This window comes from Phasianus colchicus, chromosome 4 (genome assembly GCF_987193195.1).
Source record: "Phasianus colchicus chromosome 4, bPhaCol1.hap1.1, whole genome shotgun sequence".
Classification (NCBI taxonomy): domain Eukaryota; kingdom Metazoa; phylum Chordata; class Aves; order Galliformes; family Phasianidae; genus Phasianus; species Phasianus colchicus.
In genome coordinates, this window is record NC_143439.1 from 16,931,682 (window position 1) to 16,944,669 (window position 12,988).

Consider the following 12,988-nt stretch of genomic DNA (forward strand, 5'->3'; position numbering starts at 1 on the left):
AGTAGATAAGGGATGTTCTGCTTAGCATCAGATCACATATGTTTTGTTAGCATTAGCAAGTTTTGTGAAAGCAAGGATTATTTAATTAAGGATATAATTGACTCCTTTCAGCCTCCTCTTCCCTGGACTATACAGCCTGGTTTTGTTCATACAGCACAGTTTGCTAACCTACTGAGCATTTGCTGCTCCATCTCTGGTGCTTGTTTCACATAAGGTACTTCTTGCTGTAATCGGGATGCAGCTGCTTGGCATTTGGCATGGAGTCAAGTAGGTCAGATGCCACTCTGCTAGAGGAGGAGGGCAAGCCCCATCTATATGTAAAGCAGGAAAACTAGTACGTGGACTGATGATCTCTTCAGCCACAGATGGAGTTCCATAACAGAATTGTTACTGGCACCATTCTTACCAGAAAGAGCCTTCTATAGATAAGCTCCGTCAAAGCATTTGAAATTGAGAACTTCTCTTAAATAATCAAAGAAACATGGAAAATTAGTTGTGAGAATTGTTAGAATGACACTTTCCCTCCAGTCACTCCTTATTATTAGCCACAGTAGTTTACTAAAATTTATCTTTTAGGCTAGGATCTCTGCATCTGGGAATGAACTGGTGTAAAAGTGCAGTGACACAGCAAAGTGATCACCACAAATAGCTACAATTCACAAATATCAGTTGGTCACACAGATTCATGGAGTATAACAAAAGGGAAGCGTTCTCTTCTCCACAGCTGCCTTTATGGTTTGAAAGCAGGGATTCTAATCATAATACAGCCATCACCCCACTACTATTTGAACATGTAAGAGGAAAAAAATGATGCATGCTTCCCATACAGATGCTGCACAAAAAACAGTTGAGGCAAAACATGAGTTCTGTTCACTACATCCAGAACAACAGACAAACCACATTTATGTCAGGAAATTGAGTGAAATATTACTAGCACAGCAATTGCATTCATTATACCCTTCACTTTGAGCATAAGTAGAAAAAAACCAAAACAATAACAAAAAAAACCCTGGACCACTTTTCTTCAAATTATAAATCACATGTGATTTACAGAAGTTCAGTTGAAATAAAGAATAATTTCATACGTCATGCCAATGAGAATGATGACCCAAACTTACTTTGTATTAATGAAGGGGCTCAGTTAAAATGCTAAAGAGGAACTTAAAGAACGTGCAGTTCATACATGGCAAACTATAGTTATACAATTTTTTTTATCCTACAATTCACATTTGCAGTTCCCGGAATCAAGATTAACGTACTTCCCCAGAGCAAAAAAAATCTTCAGCATTTAGATTCTCACTATTGTAGAGCCCTTTTGTATATTAAAGTTTTACAGAGCTTTTCAGTGCTGGGAATAACACAAAAAGGCTGCCAAAACCAGTCCATGCTTCAAAAAATGATGGTACATTTCCAACATCTCCTTGCAATCTGAAAGCAACACAATCTGCTACCACCTATAGAGAAATTTCTTTGCACACAGTTTGCGTGGTGAAAACTTAGATAAGAACAAGAGCCACACCTTGAGAATTACTTATGCAGAACTAAATGTGAGCAATGTACTTGCATGATACCACAGCCAGATGCCAAAGTGTTTGCAAATGCTCAAGCAATATTATCAGTTAGCTGCCCAGCTAGTCAGTTCATGCACAAATGCCATTTTAAAATTGAGCCAAGTTAAAAAATAATTAGGTGTAATACGAGGCAAAAAGTATAGTTTGCCATAAATATGGATGATAAATAAAGATGAGGTGGTTGGTGGTAACCAGTATGGCTTCACCAAGGGCAAGTTATGTCTGACAAACTTGGTGGCCTTTTAATGATGGAGTTACGATATCAGTAGATAAAGGAAGAGCAACTGACATCATTTGCCCAGACTTACGCAAAGTGTTCAATACTGTGCCACATGACATTCTGGTTACCAAATTGGAGAAAAATGGATTTGATGGATGGAACACTCATTGGATAAGAAATTGACTGGACATTTGCACTCAGAGTGTTGCAGTCAACAATTCAATGTCCAAATGGAGTCTGGTGATGAGAGGCATTACTCAAGGATTGGTTCTGGCACTGGTACTACATAACATCTTTGAAGATGACATAGTCAGTGGGATTGAGTGCACCCTCAGCAAGTTTGCAGATAACACTGAGCTGTGTGATACAGTTGACATGAGAGAAGGAAGGGATGTCATGCTGAGGAACCTGGACAGGCTTGAGAAGTGGGTCTGTGCCAACTTCATGAAGTCAACAAGGCCAAGTACAAGATACTGCACCTAGGTCACAGCAATCCCAAGTAAGATGCAGGTTGGGTGGAAAATAGCTTGAGAGATCTTCAAGATCCCTTCCAACTCAAACCATTCTATGATCCTGTGATAAACAAAAAAATGACATTTGGCAGTATATTGTTATCTTTTGATTATGACTTCCAAATCATTTCTCTTTTTTTTTGTTCCAGTTATCTGACAACAAATATATGCATGCCCCCATAATAGGGGGTACTTCAATAGCTGTCATGAAATTATAACTTCTTCAGTGGTCCAGCTTTAAGCTGGTTGATGTGTTTACTATTTCTTAAAAAGCATTATTCAGCAAGTGGAGTCAATGAGGAATCATGCTACTGAATGACACCTTGGCCAAAAATCATACCACTTAATAAAAACTGTGACACTGCTTTGAAATATGATGTAAATAATTTTTATGCAGTGAGATGGACAGGCTCAAAATCCATCTGTAGTTACACAAATCAATGACAAGAGAACTTTTCTACTGTACGTATGCAGAAGCAGCTTGTTGATTCACACAAAGGGAAAGCATTCAAGTAGAGCGTGTTCCTAACATGCTTCAAGACACTGTGGAAAAGAATTAACATGAGTCAGAAATCTTTCAGAAATGGAATGCAAGACAATATTTTTCCAATTACTACTGCAGAAGCAGAAACCATTCAAGACTGAATTTGTTTCTTTATACTGCTGGTGATCACCTCATGCAAATTAAAAATGCTCTAGAGCATTTTGTTTTGTGGATGATACTCCCATTTCCCAACTGAATTAGACTGAACATTCATAGCACGGGTAAAGTGTACTAAATTGACTTGTATCAGTACAATGACTCAGTGATTACTGCACAAGTAGGAGGATTTCAAGCATTTGACACTGCTTCCTCATATTCTTGATGTCACAAAAGCAAACGAGAGACAATTTGAACTCATTTTTACCATGTTATTTTAAAATTGTAAAAGGGACTTTGATCATTCAAGAGCCTGTTAAATATTTAGCAGTTTGGAAGAGAAGATTTCTTTTTCCTATGAATTTTAGTCACTTTCAAGTACAACAGTCATTTCTTTACACAAATACAATGTATCATTTGTCCATTTCTCCAGAAAAAAAAATCCTCAAATTAAAAATTGATGTTTCTCTTCTACTTTAATGAAAAGACAATTAATACAAGCAGACACAAGATGGGGCTGTGAACCCCATGAACTACACAATCTGTCTGCACAGAACATGTGTACATCTTTGGGACTTTCATGAAATAAAGTTTAACTTTGAAGGACAGCACAGTAGTTAAGTGCCTTGCAAACAGCAGCAGATTTAATGCTACAATCTTGAAACATGCTTGTCCTGCTGGCACCAATACACTAAAAGCACTTAAATATGTTAATGCCCTTGAAGTGTACTTGATGGTGTTTCATCATAATATGAATCATACACTATTAGTATATCTATCATTTTAACCAATAGGCTGAAATTAAGCAACTGGGAGCACTGTGACTAAACTCACTCTGTTGGCTAGGTTTTCCTTTGCTCATAACCTAAGTCAAGGTGGCTTCTTCACTCTCCCCCACACACACTTTCCACTGCTCCTGGTTGCAAGCTGTCTGCTGTGTGTTAATGACTCATCTCCTTTGTAAAGCACCGGTTCAGACTTCTCATTAATCAGCTTAAGCATGCTGGGTTTTGCAGTGAGCTCAAAACCTCTTCAAATTGCTAGTTTATGAATAATTTGAGCATTACAAACACAGGGAAGGAATTTGGATACCTCAGAGCAGGATATTGGCAATGACCCTTAATATTCACAAAAAATACCTTGTGATAATGAGCTTTTCTTTCAGCCCACTTCAGGGTATTTCCTGGATATTTAGCATCAGTCAAAATAATGCTTTCAAAATGTGATTGTTAAATTGGGTGAATGGCCAGGCAGCCACCTCAGGTGACATGCTTATGCAAAGATTTAGTACTGTATCACTGCCTAGTCTAACCTTCCTACAGGAAAGCCACTATCTTGTTCAACAGTGTGAAAAACCTAGAATAAATAACAAGGGCACTGTACTGCAAATAGATAGGAAAAAAAACTCAAAGCATACTGCAAAAGGCACAATGCTCTATATAAATGAGACAGACACAGATAAACATCTTAGGTTGTGGAAAGGACTGTTTGCTTTTAATGGACTATTGCTACTTTGTCCCAACATTATCATGATGCTATCTCAACTTAACAAGAAATTGGGCATTGCTTGGGTGGGACTTCCCTTTGATAATGAGTAGGATAAACAAGAAAGCAAACATCAGCACCATAAGCAAGTTAAAAAATATTGTTCATATAGCTCTAAGGGTTTCTAGGAGCAAGGTTTAAAAGGCTGAGGTCAGTCTGACTTCTGTAAGAGACAATATACATTACAGAATCAGAGAACCACATAACATCGTGAGGCAGAAGGGACTCGTAAGGATAAAAAGTTGGTGATTCTCAATCTCCAATTTAAGATCTCTGCTCTCAAAGGTATCAGGAGAAGGCTCATGATATTTGGTCATCCACAAACTTACTTAGTATACATTCAAGATCTGTATCCAAGTCACTCATGAAAACACCTGGCCCTAAAATGGAGCCCTGTGGAATGCCATTAATGGCTGGCAACCAGCCTGATGTCACCACTATTATTCTAATCCTTTGAGCAAGACCTGTCAGTCAACTGTTTACTCATCACATTGTTTTTGTCTAGCTGTATACTTCTGAACAAAATGTCCAGTCTACTTGGAAGAACAATATCAAAAACTTCAATGAAATAAAAATTACATCTCTGGCTTCCTTTGGTCAACTAGGTCAGTAACTTCGCCATTAAATGAGATTAAGTTCATTAAGCACAACTTTCCCTTTGAATCTGTTTTGGCTATAACCAATGACTACATTGTCTTTCACATGTTCAGTTTTACATATTGGAAATAAGGGGAAGCAGGCCAGCCCATCTAGTTTGCAGCGATGTCAGATTTACCAAAGCCACCTCCTCCTCCCTTGAAAAAGCCACAGCTAAGGTTATGGAGTCAGACACTGTCACTCCCAGCCAAATCTTCCCTGGTCACCCTGTGACACTATGCCAACTCCTCCTCTTTTGTTTGCTCCTGACTGCTATAGTTGTAGCCCTAACCTCAGCCTGGTTATATCAATAAAAGATAAATACAAATGCTCCTACTAGCAGGAGACACATTTAATATGTTATTCCCTCACAGCAGACATATGAGATCAGATTCACTGCTCCTTCTTTACACTCCTTTCAATTTCAATTAACTGTTTCTTAATTATTTCTGCAATAACTTCATTTTACTTAATTTGAAGAATGACTTATTTCTATTACTAACCACAAAATAACTTGGCTTTATACTGTACGCTGAAACAGTTTTCACACAAACAAACCCTAGGGTAAAGAGCACTGTTAGCAAAACCATATGTATAACTCATGTAAATTTATGTTCACCCACAAGTCAGGCTGTCAGTTTGTCCTCTGCTGAAACTTCAAAACTCTCACTCATGCTGTCATCCCAAGAGATAAGAAAATAACAGAATAATTCCCCCTTCTAACTTCTTACACTGATCAATGAATCATTTGATATAGAGATTAGAGCAAAGGCACAGTAGCTCAAGAAATTTCATTGATATGTATGTAATGCATCAAGACTGTATAGCAACTTGACATGCAGCTTACGATTTATATTTTCTAGGTATTGAAAATCATATATTCAGCAGGTATTTATCAAGGCAGTCGCACTGACTTAACACTGCTTTCCTACCATGATCAATCACTGCTTATCTATCTGGACTGTAATTTTACATAAATCATTGCAGATCTACATGCAAAATTTATTAAGAAAGATTTTTATATAGTTCTAATTGAACAGTCAGATATAAAAATTCACTGGAATATAAGCTATTGATACATTTTCAGAGAAGGGCTGGTCAATCAGTCACCGTCTCATTTGACTTCTCTCAGTATACATACATAGCAAAGAGCTGAGGTGGACCTGCTTATGCAAGGCTATATTCCTGCACTGTAAGGTAAATAATTTTCAGAGGAGGTTTTGTTCTCAATGATCATACTTGTTTTTACTCTGAAAAACAGACTGATGCTGCTCAACAGCAACTGATAGAGTTTTGGCTGTACACATGCCAAATTCAGTTTATACTGTGGAAAAGGACACAACCAAATAAACTTTATCAGGATGAAAGTCAACATTAAGGCATATATATAGACAAAAGTTCATGAAAGAACAGTAAGTATTTTAAAGTTGATAAACCTCTGTAATGCTGAAGAAAGAGTCACTTGCATCAGGTGTAATGATGAGAATGATCCTAGGAAAGGAAATATGTTCACGTCCATTTGTGAGGGCTCATACTGCTGCTATTTATTATTTCCTTGGTTTTACACTGTGAAAAAAATAGTAACAGTATGGAAATCTTATCTTTCCTTCTCAGTAACTATTTCTGAAACAGTTGTTTTGATATTAGATTTTGGCTGGTATGACACAGTAACTTGGTTTTTATCTTCTGGCATCATTCCACTATAACTGTTTTTTTTCCCCCAATGAGACAGTTCTACTTAAAAAAGGTATTTTAATTTTTTTAAAGTCTGATCAGCAATCTCCACTTCCAGATTATTAAACTGAGTGTTTATAGCCCTAATGCTCATCTTAGACATTCTAGTGCATAAATTCAGAGGAAAAAGAGTCAATAGCAATGTACATGTGTTTGGGAGAGATGTAGATTTTATAGCAACTAGGTAGGAAAACACAGATGTCATTAAATATTTGGTCTAAAACACTGCAGAAAAGTTTGTCTTAACCCTACCAAGATTTTTTCAGATATTTTTGGCCTCCATTAATACTCACTGGCTTTGTTTCCTACAGTCAAGCCACAACATTTACTGCTTTACCTGAAGGCTTTACGGCATCAACTGGTTATTCAGCTGTCACTCTGCAACAAGCAACTAGCCAAGTTTAATTTCAGAAATATTTCCCTGCAGTGTAACAGGCAAGACAGATGGAAATAAATTGCCTTCTGAGCATGAAAAATATATATTTACTGATGAAGTAGTCGAACATAAGTGAAATAGTTTGTTTTTTTCTCCTTACGGGCACCAGCTTTCACAGAGTTAGTTAACTTCAGCTCATGCAGTTTGTATCAGCCAAGCCAAAGGCACAGAACTTCATGGCTCACTCTGAAAAGGAAGGGCAAAGCTTACCTCTTGTCACTGACTGCCAGAATTAAGACACAAAAATCCTATAACACAATTAAGACTGGATATATGAGGTTCAGTGAGTAATTCTCTAATGCTCGTGTCTTGGAAACACTGCTTAATTTCTTTCCAGTGGAAAGCACCCACAGTCTTCCCAGTGGAAGTGTTTGTTCTTCCCTAAATAAATACCTTTCTTGCACGAAAGTGGTTGAGCAGAGAAAACAACATACTTTCACTAATGTTACATACAGATGGCATCTCACTGTCAGACAGCAGCCTCAGACCTCAGCTCATCACAGGAAGGGGCTGCCCACAGTTGACTAAAGTCCCAACAATTCAGTTGGGCTCACTTCTTAAAAAGCTTCGGTTTTCTGCCTGAAATACATTTTTTTTTTTTAAGCTTATGATCACAGACTGCAAACCGAGCAGCCAATTGATGGCTGGACAAGATGATCTTACTGGCCTCTTCCAACCTTAATGATTTTATGATTTGTTGCCTGTTTCTCAAAGTCATGGTTCTTCTGCAGAGGGCATTCTGGTCGATGCCCTCTCAGTTACAGCCTCAGTCCCAATCTCACCATGCTTTTCAATCGACCAAGGCCAGCGCTCACTGGGTGTCCAGCCAGTACTGACCTGCTGTAATGAATGGTCCCATGCCATTACACAAGAACATGTCCCAGTTCCAGAGGCTAGAACTTCAGCAGTGACTAGGCTTCTCTTTTCCATATACTCAATGGATTATCTATCCTGGCACCAAGTTAAATGGTCAGTGCTAGACCTCTTTCATCACAGCTCCTGGTAGTTGAAGTCTGCCAAAATGAATTACTGACCAGACCTGTCAGAACTCTCAACACTCTAATTCAGGAAATATCACTGTTTCCACTCCACCACTTAGATTTTAGATTTAAACTGATCCCAAGATTTAAACATCTTTGTAAACTACCTGTGAGGTATTTAAGATCTCTTACCACACTGCTGTACTCATCAAAATACTTAGAGATCTACAGTTCAAACTTTTTTATCCTCTCCCATAACAAATTTCTTCGCTTTAGTCATGGCAATCTGACACTACTTGCTAGTCCATATCCAACAATTTGTGAATTAATAGTTGTCTTCCTACATAGAAATTTAACAAAGTAATTAATTCTAGAGGCTCAGCTTGTCAAAATTCACAGTGAAATCACTACGCAGAAGTCTTACCCTGAGTTTTCACTCTAAAATTTGTCTGAAGTAGTTGTATACATTTTATCATGAAACCAGTCTGTCAGATATGACTGCCAGAAACGACATCCATTAATATAGTTATTTCACCAGTATGACATACTCTGAGACATTTCCTTAAACTTGTGTTTTTAAACAGCGAAAGCTGTGCTGACACTTGGGACAAAGTTGCTTGGAGAACTACACCAGTTTGTCCCTGCCTTCTAAATATAATCAGGTCCTCTATCAATCATAACCTCTCATGTACACACCAAATCTGTCCAGACTTCCCATACATTCAGAGACAAATTTAACCTTGCTGGGGTAGTATTGATCTGCCAGTGCTTCTCTGACATTTCTTCTCCTTTACCATCAGTTACTAGACTGTATTAAGTTTATTCTCTCCAGGGCAACGTGGCTGCTGAGAAAGAGCCTATTTTGAAGTCTGTAAAGTTCACGAGCAAAAGATGCGCTTTGATGCTTTCTCTTCGTCTAAAACTGTACAGCAAGAACTGGCTCCCTGTCTCTGGACTAAATTTCACAGGCTACTTGTTGAGGTCTATTTCAAGTGGGGAGCTATCAGTTTGGCACCACTACAAAGCCAAACATTTCCAGAGATTGCAATGGTTTTGAGCTTTCCATATTTACTTAAAATTTCTGTTTCCTTCACAGAATCTTAGAATCACCAAGGTTGGAAAAGACCTACAAGATCATCCAGTCCAACCATAACCAAAGTTCTCACTAAACCATGTCCCTCAACACAACATCCAAACGCTCCTTGAACACATCCAGGGTCAGTGACTCAACCACCTCCCTGGGCAGCCGATTCCAGTGCCTGACCTCTCTTTCAGAGAAGAGAATATTCAGGAAGAAAAAGTTAAAAAGCAAAAATGAAATACTGCTGATACAAAGCAGTGCTTTTTAAGTGCAAACAGTAAGTGCATGAGAAGATGCTTTAGACACCATGACATGACATTAACAGATGTGATCATAATCTAGGCTTTATACTTGGAAAAAGTTACTGCTTTTCTTTTTGGGGATGGGTGGGAAGGCAGTAGTAGGAAAAGATAGCTACAACTCAGGTAATACCCTTTGAAGGGCTATACTATAGATATTAATGCAAGAAAAACACTCAAGTAACATGAAACACCATCTGCTTTCCTTTAGCTTCTGAAGTGTAGCAGCATTGTCAATATTGCCAACATTAGTACTCTCTTCATAGTACTGGATGTTTTTCCTAAGCTCTCAGCTCTCAATCAAAATTACACAACCGCATTTTATCTAAAAGAAATTAAGAAGAAACCTGATACTTCCGAAAACTGTAAAAAGTCACAAGTTCAGAAAAAGTTAAAGCTACATATTTAGATAGTTATATCTGAATATTTATACAGATTCGAAGCAGAGAACGAATTATGATAAATACATTGATAAGATTATTAATAGATTAATAAGCATACTCTAAGGAACATCTTCCAAAGTAGTTTCACATATTCAAAGGAAAAATCTGTCATTGAGTTAGAATCAGATTTTTGAGTATAGCCACAGAATATTTCAAAGGCCTAATTCTAAGCCCCATTTTAATACTGGGATAGCTTCTGAAATCAATGGGACACCCTGACTTCATAAGCCACAGCATTCAAGCACTGTCTCACCTTGATCACAGGTCTCACTTCTTTATCCAAGCACAGCCTGCATTACTGCCTAGGAGAGAAGAATGAAAACTCTGCCTTTCCTGCATACTTTACACTTTTGTGCAACTCAGCTGCCTCACACCATTTTTATTTTTACGCAATGTGAAGTTCCACTATTCTGGAGCAAAAAGTATGTCATAGGACTGCCTGCTAACAGCACCCAATGAATACTACAGGCACTGTGCTCCAGCCAGACATCAGCACATCTTCAACTGGCAGGCAGAGAAGGGCAGCCCAGGCCATGTTGCTCACAGGTGCTTTTAGTTAGACTCAGCACACTGAGCCCAGAGTGATTTGGGCCCCATTCAGTGCAGAGATCTCAAGCCAGGAGCTGCTCCTGGAGACGCACACACTCAGCCGCATCTGTACAGTAACACCAATCAAAACATCAGTCTAGGCCTTCAGTAAGAGGCAAAGAGATAAAAATTCTGTCATTCTGTTCACCTGTCTGAACTGGAAAGTAAAGGTTGCACTATGATACAACTTGTATCTTTGCAAGACTTGAGGGCAACATGACTAAGTAACTCATGGAAGGCCTGCACCACCAGCAATATCCACCAGTCACAAAACACAATGCGAAGACCCTCATATAAACCATGCATCCAGAGCTTCCATGGGAGCTTGGGCACAGGTGTTGAGGGTGCCTCAGGCCAGGATGGAATGCTAGGATGCTTCCCTCATGTCAGGTATCTCTGAATTTTAATACCGTCACTTCAGAGTCTCATGCCAGCTCTTAAATTCCATGCAGGCTAGGGACTGAGAAGCAAAGTGAGAAAAAGTAAACATGCTATCATAGTTGATGGATTTTAACATGCCCAACAGCACTCGGGGGAGCATCACCCAACTTTCATAAACTGAAGGATAAGAAAATTCAGGCTCAGCTTCTCAGGTTTTTGAATTTTTCATTTCTTACTGCTCAAAGAACCAAATACACAAAAACAGAATTTCAATTGACAGTGATCCTCTAGCTCATCCCGCTTTTATTACCAGCAACCTGATATCCTGATCCTGTCCATAACTTAGCATACACATGCTTAAGTTAACACACTCACACTAAAGAACAAACCCAAGCATACATGTTACTTCACAAGAGCCAAAATGCGGTATTTCTGTCAGCCTCATTTGTGGGAGGCAGTTCTCAGAGTCACTTATCTTTTGCTTTCCTTTTCCTTCATCCTTGTGGATGAATTATCAGCGAATATTTGGATATTCAAGATGAGACAGTTTTTAGAAATAGTTCAAGAAATAGGAAGTTAGGCTTCTGAAAATGAGGCCTTCTTGGATGTCAGCGCAAATAATCTGAAGCATTCATTTAAACTGTGCTTACTTTCAAAAATTTTAAACTTAGAAGGGAGAGGACAGACTATGAGATCATCTGCTTTGCTGGCTTCCAGCTGCTACTGTCACTATAGATGTCAGGGAAAGGGGACATGCATTTGACACATGAGCAATCTATTCTCTTAATTTACTACAAATCAGATCAACAGCTACTACCTAACAGTGGTCACCAACACATGCTCAGATGTCATCTCTAAGCTCATCCGTCACTGAACATCCAGACTTCAGCATCTTTCTAAAAATAAAACAAACTTCCATTACACTGGCATAGTTTCAAGCTTATATTTTACCAGTCAAAAACACATAATGTCAAAGCACTTGGAATTAAGTAAACTATCCAGAGTCACAGGCATTATTTTCTAAAAGCCCATTTTGTTTTGTATCAGGCTTTATAGCTGCAAGATTTTCCAGAGTAGAACCATCATTTATTTCTTTGGTTTATACTGTTGAAATATTAGACATAATAAAAAACCAAGTGTGAGGATGCCAGGCTTCCTACATATCATCTACATCACATGGATCCCTTAAGCATCACCAAAATCTTTAACTTATACTCCACAAAAAGCTGGAGTGAGACAAGTTAGCAATAGCAGCAATATTAGAAAGCATCTTTATTTCAGGAAACAGCATTACAGCAAATGTAGACAGAGCCAAGAACATAAAGAAGAGAAGCACTAGCACCATATAATTTCTATGTTACCAAGCCTTCAATTACCCCGTAGAGAATGAGGAAATTTCAGCCTTCACTGTAGCAGAAGGAGGAGACTGAAGAAAAAGGAAATGGTTTTTGAGAGCAATCATGTAAGCAGAGCAAGCAACTAGTAAGCAGATACAGAAGAACTACAAGAGAAAAAATGAGATTAAATCACTGCCCCAGGTAACCACTGTCTAGTCTTCTTATAGTAGCATCCCCTGTACCCAAAGGTAAGCCAGATGTCCTGCTCTTCTTGGCTGTGAAGTAGAAGCAACAAGGGACACTGTACACTATTTCTCCACAACACATGTACTATAGAGAAGACTAAACTTCCTTTCTCCTTCCCCTTCACCCCCTAAATTTTTATTTATTGTTCTAATGAAACACAATGATCACAGCATTCACATTTGTACTGTGATCAAATTAGTACTGCAATTTTTTTTCTTTTTAATTATCCCCTGGTTATTAAGTGTTTCTTTAAAACAAATAATGATTTAAATATAGAAAATAACTATTCTATTTGGCATCTAAGAATTAAGTATTACAAAGAACAGAACAAAACACACA

At 38.2% G+C, this 12,988-nt stretch overlaps 1 protein-coding gene across 2 annotated transcripts in view; it reads right to left on the reverse strand.

Annotated features, from left to right (window-relative positions):
* SNCA (synuclein alpha) overlaps positions 1-12,988 on the reverse strand; it is a 64,849-nt gene that overhangs the window by 12,872 nt on the left and 38,989 nt on the right. The gene's annotated exons all lie outside the window — the stretch shown is intronic.